Source organism: Canis lupus, chromosome 26 (assembly GCF_011100685.1).
Source record: "Canis lupus familiaris isolate Mischka breed German Shepherd chromosome 26, alternate assembly UU_Cfam_GSD_1.0, whole genome shotgun sequence".
NCBI classification, from domain to species: Eukaryota; Metazoa; Chordata; class Mammalia; order Carnivora; family Canidae; genus Canis; species Canis lupus.
Window position 1 is genome coordinate 16,559,288 of NC_049247.1, and position 11,380 is coordinate 16,570,667.

Consider the following 11,380-nt stretch of genomic DNA (forward strand, 5'->3'; position numbering starts at 1 on the left):
TATAGTTTAGGAAGAGGCTAAGTTAAATAAAAAAGTGAGTCATTTACAGAGAAATATATAGTAAGTTACAGCACAGTGGGTTTTCAGTGACAGCAACACTCATGGAGTTTGGGACACTTCCTGATGTGCAGCCACTCCTCAAAAGCACAGGTTAGTTGAAGGAGTCTAGCTGGGGCAGAGGAGCACTCCGGAAAAACTGGACAATAGAACAGAAAGTGAGACCTCAGCTGGAATCCCGACCTCCTGTTACCAGTCTCCGCCATAAGGTGGGGCAATGGTGAGGATTCTGCTCAGTAACTGACACTCCGTATCTGCCTGGGAAGGGAGGGATTTTACACCAAGAATTGTAGGGGCAGGAGGGATCCCAAGAGACTATCAGTCCTTCTGTGGGTGAAACGGGCTGGATTCCCTCCAAAGCTGCTCCACATTCAGTGTCCCCATGGCAGCTAAAATCCCCACATGTTGACAGGTGCACACTGAGAAGTCATTCCCAATCCTCTCTGTCCTCCTTTATACATAAGACACACCTAATCAAGTGTACTAGTTCAATGGGCTTTGACAGATGGATATACCCATGTAACCACCAACTCAATCAAGACACAGAACATTCCATTGCTCTTTCTTGTCCTTGGTTTTTGATCCCCTGTCCCCTGACTGCTGGCCCCAGGTAACCACTGATTTGTTTTCTGTGACTATAGATTATCTTTGCATTTTCATTTTCATTTTCTTTTTTTTTTTTTCACGATTGTATTTATTTGAAAGAGAAAGCACGAGTGTGGGGGTGGGACAGGGAGAGGGAGAAACAGACTCCCCGCTGAGCAGGGAGTCCCTGGGATCATGACCTGAGCAAAGGTAGAGCTTAATTGCTTAACTGTTTGAGCCACCCAGGCGCCCCTGCATTAACTTTATAATGCTTTTATGTAAATGGAATCATACAATATGTATTCTTTCGCTCTTTTTTTTTTAAAGATTAATTTATTTATTTGTGAGAGACACAGAGAGACAGGCAGAGACACAAGCAGAGGGAGAAGGAGGCTCCATACAGGGAGCCCAGTGTGGGACTCGATCTTAGTACTCCAGGATCACACCCTGAGCCAAAGGCAGACGCTCAACTGCTGAGCCACCCAGGCGTCCCTCTTGCTCTCTTTTTTTGCAGGGTGTGTGGACGCCTGGCTTCTTAGGCCTCAGCATGTTCACAGGATTCATCCATGTCATGTGTATCAAGAGTTTGCTCCTTTTTATTGCTGAGTAGAACTCCTGTGTATAGGTTCTCCACTGTCCTGTTGATGGATATTTGGGTTATTTCACCAGTTTTGGCCTCTGTGAATAAAGCTGCTATGAATATTCATAGAGAAATCTTTGAGCGGACATATGTTGTCATCTCTCTCAGGTAGTCACCTAGGAGTGGAATGCCCAGGTCTCAAAGTAATGTCTAAAAAATGTACATGGTCCAGGGTAGCCCGGGTGGCTCAGCGGTTTAGTGCTGCCTTCAGCCCAGGGCATGGTCCTGGGGACCCGGGATCGAGTCCCACGTCGGGCTCCCTCCATGGAGCCTGCTTCTCCCTCTGCCTGTGTCTCTGCCTCTCTCTCTCTCTCTCTCTCTGTGTCTCTCATGAATAAATAAATAAAATCACAGCTATGAGTCTCTTTCTAGAACGTTCTTCCCAGTTCTTGTTCCTGCTCATCATTGAGATCTCACTTCACAAGTCACTTCTGTGGATCCTGGACATGCTATCTACAACCCCTCAACCTCCATGTCAGACCCTATATCCCTTTATGCCAGCTTATTTTATTTACTTTCACCTTTTGACATTGTGTTCTGTGTTTATTTGCTTATCTGTTGATTATTTGTCTCTCCCTCCCCCAATAAAATGTCAGTGCTATGAGAAGAGAGGCCAGGCTTATCTTCTCCACCAGTGTCTAGAATGGCAGGTGTTCAGTAAATATCATTTGAAAGAAGGAAAGGGGGGATCCCTGGGTGGCTCAGCGGTTTGGCACCTGCCTTGGGCCCAGGGCACAATCCTGGAGTCCCGGGATTCAGTCCCATGTTGGGCTCCCAGCATGGAGCCTGCTTCTCCCTCTGCCTGTATCTCTGCCTCTCTCTCTCTCTCTCTCTCTCTATCATGAATAAATAAATAAAATCTGGGATCCCTGGGTGGCTCAGCGGTTTGGCACCTGCCTTGGGCCCAGGGCACAATCCTGGAGTCCCGGGATTCAGTCCCATGTCGGGCTCCCGGCATGGAGCCTGCTTCTCCCTCTGCCTATGTCTCTGCCTCTCTCTCTCTCTGTGACTATCATAAATAAATAAAAAAAAATTTTAAAAAATTAAAAAAAAGGATGTTGTTTTAAAAAATAAATAAATAAATAAATAAAATCTTAAAAAAAAAAAAAAAAAGAAGGAAAGGCTGGGACACTGAGGCATAAAGAAATATATTGCCTGGGCTGTGGGGTTAGTTGCATCTGGATGAGAACCCCAGCCCCAGTCTCTCTGCTCAATCACACACCATGCACAGAGTTTCCCAGGATTGACAACAACCTCTCAAGTAGAGGGGTCTTAGCTACAGTGCTGTTTTGTTTTAAGATTTTATTTTTAAGTAATCTCTATACCCAACATGGGGTTCAAATTCACAACCTCAAGATCAAGAGTCACACACTCTACTGACTAAGCCAGCCAGATGCCCCTGCAGTGCTGTTTTTAAGAGCAAAAGACTGGAAACAACCCAAATGTCCATCCACAGGGGAATGGTTAAATAAACTACATAAGGTCCTACAACGGGAAACTGTGCAGCCACAAAAGAGATCTGGGAAGATTATTATGTACTAATATGAAACAGTTTCCAAGATCTAAAAAAGAAAAAAAGAAAGAAAGAAAGAAAGAAAGAAAGAAAGAAAGAAAGAAAGAAAGAAAGATGAACAGTGTGTGTAACATGTGCATCATTTGTGGGGGAAAATGGGAAAAATATATTTGTTTATAAGCTGCTGCTATATGCTGGAGATACCTGTAAGAATACATAAACACTCCTGTTAACTGGCAGGCCATCGGGGTGGGAAGGCGATTTCACTAAATACCTTTTTGAGTCTTTTGAACTTTTTTTTTTTTAAGATTTTATTTACTTATTTGAGAAAGAGAGCTAGCATGAGCTGTGAGAGGCAGAGGGAGAAGCAGACTCCCTGCTGAGCAGGGAGCTGGACAGTGGGCTTGATCTCAGGACCCTGGGATCATGACCTGAGTCAAAGGAAGGGGCTCAAATGACTGAGCCACCCAGGTGCCCCTTGAATCTTTTGAATTTTGAGCCATATATGGGATTTTATGTATTCCCATAATGAGTTGATATTTTATTTTTTTATTTTTATTTTTTAAAAGATTTTATTTATTTATTCATAGACACAGAGAAAGAGAGGCAGAGACACAGACAGAGGGAGCAGCAGGCTCCATGCAGGGAGCCTGACGTGGGACTCGATCCTGGGTCTCCAGGATCACACCCCACGCTGCAGGCAGCGCCAAACCGCCGCGCCACTGGGGCTGCTCTGAGTTGATATTTTAAAAATAAAATTACAATTGCATTGTAAAAATGACACTGCAGACATGAACATGAAGGGGAATCAGCTGCTTAAGAGTAATTCAAGGGAAGCTTGGAAATATTTTCTGGAAAAGAATGAACACTGACCTGGTTTTTGGTGAATGGGAGGCAAGCGGTGAGAAGGGCATTCCAGAAGAAGGGGCTGGTGTTTCCAATATATGAGAGCCCCAGAGTAAGGGCAGCAAAAATGAAAGCTTCCAGCCTCCCCTGCTTATATCCCCAGAGAGTTCAGAGGGTGGATCTTCGCAGGAGCATCAGCCCTCTGGGGGAAACCCTTAGGGTCCAGGAGTCGCAGGACAGACAAAAGTTTAAACCCTGCCCTGCCACCTGCCAACTGTACAACCTTGGGCATGAGACTTCATATTTCTGAGCCTCAGTTTCCTTATCAATGAATGTGTGTGAGGTTGCAGGTCTGATATTTACTTAGCTGGGTGGTTTGAGGCAAGTGCCTTGACCACTCTGAGGCTTTGTTGCTGTAACTGTAAAATCTAGATAATAAAACATATGTTTCCCAAGGTTGTTATGCCATTTCAACAGCCAGAAACATGCAAGAAAAGGGCTGAGAAACTGAAGCCCTAATTATCATGGGAGTGGGATTTTAGGGCTGGGAAAGAAAAACACAGATTTAGGGGTATCTATCTAGTCACCAAAGAGTTGCAGAATCAAGACTGTGAATATTATTAATCATATTAATAGCTATCATTATATGATCATTATTATATTAGAATAATTATTATTGGGAACATTTATTGGTTGAAATGTGGGATGCACCATGTTAAGTCTTTTACATTATCTCATTTAATCCTTGCAAGGGATCCCTGGGTGGCGCAGCAGTTTGGCGAAAAATCTGGGGCACCTGGTTCAGTGGTTGAGCATCTGTCTTTGGCTCAGGTTGTGATCCCAAGGTCCTGGGATCAAGTTCCACATCAGGCTCTCTGCAGGGAGCCTGCTTCTCTCTCTGCCTGTCTCTGCCTCTCTTTCTGTATCTCTCATGAATAAATAAATAATTCTTTAAAAAAAATCCTTGCAAAAATCCAAGGAGGGGTTGGTTCATGCCTATTTTATAGGTAGGAAACCAAGGTTCATAAAGTTACCTGCTGGTGGCCACATGGGTACAAAGTGGTCAAGTCAGGATTCAAAGCCAGAACTTGAGAGTCCATGGGCTGGTTCATGAATGGGAGTACGAGGGTTGCATTGATGCTTTTTGGAAGGTTGGAGCTTCCCATCTGGCTTGGACACACAGCCTTAGGAAGGCCCCTATCTCTGAATTAGGAGGGAAGGCATGGTCTGGGTCTCTCACCAACCTGCTGAAATCCTTCAGGACACCAGAATAAAACCCAGTGGCTTTCCATGACCTCTAATCCCATGAGAAGACCCAGTGTAGGGGCACCTGGGTGGCTCAGTGGCTAAGCATCTGCCTTTGACTCAGGTCGTGATCTTGGGGTCCTCGGATTGAGTCCTGCATCGGGCTCCTCAGAGGGAGCCTGCCTCTCTCTGTGTGTCTATGATGAATAAATAACTAAAATCTTTTTTTTTTAATATTTATTTATTTATTCATGAGAGACAGAGAGAGAGAGAGAGAGAGAGAGAGAGAAGCAGAGACACAGGCAGAGGGAGAAGCAGGCTCCATGCAGGGAGCCCGATGTGGGACTCGATCCTGGGACTCCAGGACCACGCCCTGGGCCAAAGGCAAGCGCCAAACCGCTGAGCCACCAAGGGATCCCCTAAATAAATAAAATTAAAAAAAAAAAAAAAAGGAATAGAATAATTTGGAAGAATAGTCTCACCTACCTGTGGCTTTCTCCTCTAGTAGTGAAAGTGGGCTTATGGTGGGGGGGATCTTTGACAGTCTTTTCATATATATAATGCTTGGATATTATATGCAAAATTACATGCAGTGATTTTATAATCAGAAAAATTAAGTGGTGAAATAGAAAACAATATGTTATTTTTATTTTTTTTAAGATTTCATTTATTTATTCATGAAAGACACAGAAAGAAAGAGGCAGAGACATATGCAAAGGGAGAAGCAGGCTCCCTGCAGGAAGCCTGATGTGGGACTCAATCCCGGGTCCCCAGGGTCACACCGTGAGCCAAAGGCAGACGCCCAACCACTCAGCCACCCAGGCGTCCCAGAAAACAATATGTTAAAATCACACAGATTCGCCTTCAAACAGCTAATTTTATGGGTTTTTTTTTAAAGATTTTATTTATTTATTCATGAGACACACACACACAGAGGCAGAGACACAGAGGGAGAAGCAGGCTCCATGCAGGTAGCCCAATGTGGGACTCGATCCCGGGACTCCAGGATCATGCCCTGGGCCGAAGGCAGACACTCAACCACTGAGCCACACAGGTGTCATCCCTATTTTTTACTGTTTTACATCATATTTTACTCCAATTAAAAAAAAAAAGTCATCACAACTCAAATTATCCAGCCAAAAGAAGATTCCAGTAGACTTGAGAGCAAAATATCATATGGATATTCTAAAACTTTTCCCTTTTAAAAAATAAAAACATTATTTTGTTTTCCTTAAGCTATTTGTTCATCTCTTCTGTGGTCTTTCTTTCTTTCTTTCTTTCTTTCTTTCTTTCTTTCTTTCTTTCTTTCTTTCTTTCTTTCTAAGGTTTTATTTATTTATTTATGAGAGACAGAGAGAGAGGCAGAGACATGGGCAGAGGGAGAAGCAGGCTCCCCGGGGTTGGGGGTAGGGTGGGGCGGGAGAGCTGGATGTGGGACTTGATCCCAGGACCTCCGGATATCGACCTGAACTGAAAGCAGACATTCAACCACTGAGCCACCCAGGTGTCCTTATTTATTTATTTATTTAAATTTTCTTTTCATGCTTTTCTTTCTTGTGTTTGCCCACAAATTAGTCACCATTTTACTTACTTGCTGTTATAATTTCTAAGGAAATCACTCACACACACACACACACGCATGTACATCACATCATATGGGTCAGTATTTACCAGAGCATCAGCTGACATTCTGATCAATACAGAATTTGCCAGGGAAGCACTATCTAGTTTCCTCCAGACCCGGTTCAATACCCTGATTAGCCATCTTGGCAATCAGCGAAGGTGGAAAGAAATGGTTGGGGTGAATTTCTAAACCACATTATCAAGGGTATTTATTTATTTATCTATTTATTTTTAAAAGATTTTATCCATTCATTTGACAGAGAGAGCATAAGCAGGGGGAGTAGCAGGCAGAGGCAGAGGGAGGAGCAGGCTTCCTCCCTGAGTAGGACCATGACCCAGGTGAAGGCAGACACTCAACCAACTGAGCCACCCAGGCAGGCCCCCACCAAGGATATTTATATTGGGACACCTGGGTAGCTCAGCGGTTGAGCCTCTGCCTTTGGCTCAGGGTGTGATCCAGGGGTTCTGGGATCAAGTCCCACATCGGGCTCCCCCACAGGGAGCCTGCTTCTCCCTCTGCCTGTGTTTCTGCCTCTCTCTGTGTCTCTCATGAATAAATAAATAATCTTTTAAAAAAGGATATTTATATTGAAATTTCAGCCTCTGGGTAGCACTTCTGGCTCCTCTTGAAGTTTTTTTCAAGATTTTATTCATTTATTCATGAGAGACACACAGAGAGAGGAAGAGACATAGGGAGAGGGAGAAGCAGCCTGCACGCGGGGAGCCTGATGCAGGACTGGATGGATCCGGGACCCCAGGATCAGGCCCTGGGCCAAAGGCAGGCACTAAACCGCTGAGCCACCCAGGGATCCCTCCTCTTGAAGTTCTTAATCAATGTGGAGTCTCTAGGATGCCCCCCATTTTGCTTCCCAGGATCCTCCTTTAAGCAATTTTCACCCCCCTCTTTTTTCCATCATGTTCGCTCAGTTCTGATACATTAGCTTATCAGGGGACTCTTATCAACTTCCTGCGACCACAGGTCCTGAATGCAGGACATCCCCCAACCCCTATTCTGGGTTCCAGAGAAGGAGTGACATTAATTTATCTTACTCAGCCAGATGTGATGACTGATCAGGAAGTAGTTTAAGAAGGTGGTCATGGAAAGCAAAGGGCTTTTAGTATCAAATGGTTCCTAGGGCAAGTGTTCATTCCACAGATTACTGATGACTTTTACAGTAGAGACAGAGCAGTTACTGTCTTAACCAGGCGATTAAATTCAGCATCACAGACAGTGGAAGATGTGGTACAAAGTTCACAGAATCACCCTTCAACTTCTCTTGAATCTAATCAAGCCAGGAAGTCTTGGTTACAGGAAATATATGGTGATAAAGGAATATGTTAATCAACACCTCCCGGGGATAGGATCAGATGAAGTCAGAATGTGGAACTTCTACAAGATATCTGTCTTGGGCTTTTCAAAAAAAATATATCAGTATAATGAAGGAAAGAAAAAAGGCAGACAGACTTTGTCTAGATTTTAAAAGACCACACATGGAAAGTAAAATGATGCAGCCACTCTGCCAAATAATCTGGCAATTTGTTACAAAACTAAACATGTTATTTCCCATATGGCCCAGATAATCAAAACTTTATGCTCACACAAAACTTGGAATTGTTTTTTATTTTTTCTTCTTCTTTAGTAAGCTCTATGCCCAGTTTGGGGCTTGAACTCATGACCCCAAGATCAAGAGTCACATGCTCTACTGACTGAGCCAGCCAGGGGCCCTTGCTCACATGGAACTTGTACACAAATGTTCTTAGGAGCTTTACTGGTGACAGTAAAGTACTGGAAGCAACCCACATGTCCTTCAGTGGGTGAATGGTTGAACACTCTGGTACTTCCATAAACAGAATACTACTCAATGAGAGAAAGGAATGAACAAAATATTGATACATGCAACAACCTGGATGGACCTCAAGGATGTTATATTTGGTGAAAAAAGTTAATCTCAAAAAATCACATACCCTGGGACGCTTGGGTGGCTCAGCGGTTGAGTGTCTGCCTTCAGCTCAGGGCGATTCCCCCTCCTTCCCAGGATCAAGTCCCTCATCAGGCTCCCTGGGAGCCTGCTTTTCCCTCTGCTGTGTCTCTCATGAAGAAATAAATAAACCTTAAAAAAAAAAATCACATACCCTATGATTCCATTTATATAGAACTCTGGAAAATACAAAGTCTAGTGACAGAAGAGAGTGGGGGGAGAGATGGGAGGTGGGGATAGTTTACAAAGGAACATGAAATTTTGGAGGAGCGATGAATGTGTTCACTATCTGGATCACAGTAATGGTGTCATGAGTGCACAAGTTTCAAAACTTAGAAAATTGGGTGCTTTAAATATGTGTAGTTTATTGAATGTCAATTATAACCCAATAGAGTTATTATTATTATTTTTTAAATGGAATGGGGGGAAATCCCTGGGTGGCGCAGCGGTTTGGCGCCTGCCTTTGGCCCAGGGTGTGATCCTGGAGACCTGGGATGGAGTCCCCTGTTGGGCTCCCTGCGTGGAGCCTGCTTCTCGCTCTGCCTGTGTCTCTGCCTCTCTCTCTGTCTACTGTGAATAAATAAATAAAATCTTTTTTTTTTAATTTTTATTTATTTGTGATAGTCACAGAGAGAGAGAGAGAGGCAGAGACAGAGGCAGAGGGAGAAGCAGGCTCCATGCACCGGGAGCCTGATGTGGGATCCGATCCCAGGTCTCCAGGATCGGGCCCTGGGCCAAAGACAGGCACTAAACCGCTGCGCCACCCAGGGATCCCAATAAATAAAATCTTAAAAAAAAAAAAAAAATTGGAATGGGAGGGCAGCCCCACAGGCCCAGCGGTTTGGCGCCATCTTCGGCCCAGGGTGTGATCCTGGAGACCCGGGTTGGAGTCCCACATCGGGTTCCCTTCATGGGGCCTGCTTCTCCCTCTGCCTGTGTCTCTGCCTCTCCCTCTCTATCTGTCATGAATAAATAAATAAAATCTTTATTTTTTTTAAGATTTTATTTATTTATTCATGATAGTCACACAGAGAGAGACAGAGAGGCAGAGACACAGGCAGAAGGAGAAGCAGGCTCCATGCACTGGGAGCCCGACGTGGGATTCGATCCCGGATCTCCAGGATCGCGCCCTTGGCCAAAGGCAGGTGCCAAACCACTGCGCCACCCAGGGATCCCTAAATAAAATCTTTAAAAAAATGGAATGGGAGAACGGTTTCTGTGAGAATTAAATGAAATGAAGCATATTATGCACTTTTTGTGTAGTCTGGCATATGGTAAGTGCTCAATAGTGGCTGTCGGAATTTGCCTGGTGTTCTGAATGGCTCCATCACATTTTCCTGCTTATTTTCTTCAGAGCACTGAAATAATCTGTAATTTTCCTAGCTTATCTCTTCATTTACTTATTTATGGTCTGTCTCAAGACTGAGCTCCAGGGAGCAGGACTGCGTCTAATTTACTGCTGGGGCAGTTTTCCCCAGGGCCGCCCGGAACCAACAGATGCCCTTTCACTACCTTCGCCCTTAACCACATCCTTTTGCTTACAGACCAGAGAAGTGTTTGATGGGTGTTGGCCCACGCGTGTCCAGCTGGATCTGCTATGCACAAGGGTAGGCCTCTCGGAGGCTTCTGTCCCGGGACACCCCTGGCCTCCCTCCAGGCAGCTGGGGTAGTGGAATCCAGCACACCACTGGAGGTGAGGTGACTTGGTTTCAAGAACAGCTCCTGGAACTCCACAATGGAACCTGAGTAAGTGTGCTAGGTCCATTTTCCCGGATTGCTTTAAAAAGCATTTGGATAAGAGAATTGCGCATTCTCCTATTTTTTGCAAATCTTTCAGAACAGGATGAGTAAGTGTATCGTGTCCATTTTCCCCAAATGCTTTAAAAAGTGTTTGGGTAGGGATTGCCTGGGTAGCTCAGCGGTTGAGTGTCTCTCAGGGTGTAATCTCAGGGTCTGGGACCCCGGATCGAGTCCCGCATGGGGCTCCTTGCGGAGAGCCTGGTTCTCCCTCTGCCTCTCGTGAATAAATGAAATCTTAAAAAAAAAAAAAAAAAAAAAAGGCGGGGGGGGGGGCAGCCCGGGTGGCTCAGAAGTTTAGCGCCGCCTTCAGCCCGGGGCGTGATCCTGGAGATCCAGGATCGAGTCCCACGTCAGGCTCCCCGTATGGATCTTGCTACTCCCTTTGCCTGTCTCTGCCTCTCTCACTCATGAATAAATAAATAAAAATCTTAAAAAAAAAAAATGGGTAAGAGAATTGCACATTCTCCCACTTTCTCGCAAATCACAGCTTCACAATGGTATTGTTCATCTCAAATCAACAACAAAATAGCCAACTTACTTCTTTATTCTGCGTTGACAGTCCGCACGATGTGTAGCCAAATAAGCTGAACTTTCCCGGCGCAAACACAGCCAGAAGGAAAAGCAAAAGGCGAAAAAGCCACCAAACTACCTAGTTCATTCTCAACGCCTAAAGCTTCCAAGCTTTCTTTTCAGACAAAAATATTCAGTCTCCGTAGAGACTGTCAAAAATTGCCAATGCCGACTATATTTCAAGTCGTCATGGCGGGGTATTGGGAAAAGTTTTCAATTAGCAATAATCGCGCCTCGGATAAACCTCATTGGCTACGATACTGCCACTGCGCAAAGCTGGGGAACGTGAGCACGCACCCTGCTCCCCCACGGATGACAACGGCCTTTTCACTGAGGGTGAGCGACTGCCGGCGAGTTCGTGGATATGACGCGTTCTGCTTCCAGCAATTACATTCGAGGTCTGTCTGCACGGGAGGCTTCCTGTTGTTCGATCATCTCGTGTCGAACATTCAGATTTTGGAAACGGGAGTGCATCCGCTGCGAATGCTGGGTAATATTATGCAAATCTTCATGACATCACAG

The 11,380-nt window shown here is 44.8% G+C and overlaps 1 non-coding gene across 1 annotated transcript; it reads right to left on the bottom strand.

Annotated features, from left to right (window-relative positions):
* Nucleotides 1-10,995: 10,995 nt before the first annotated feature.
* On the bottom strand, nt 10,996-11,136 carry LOC119866292. The gene has a single exon (XR_005379612.1). It is a non-coding gene; the product is annotated as a U4 spliceosomal RNA (small nuclear RNA).
* Between the last annotated feature and the right edge of the window lie 244 nt (nt 11,137-11,380).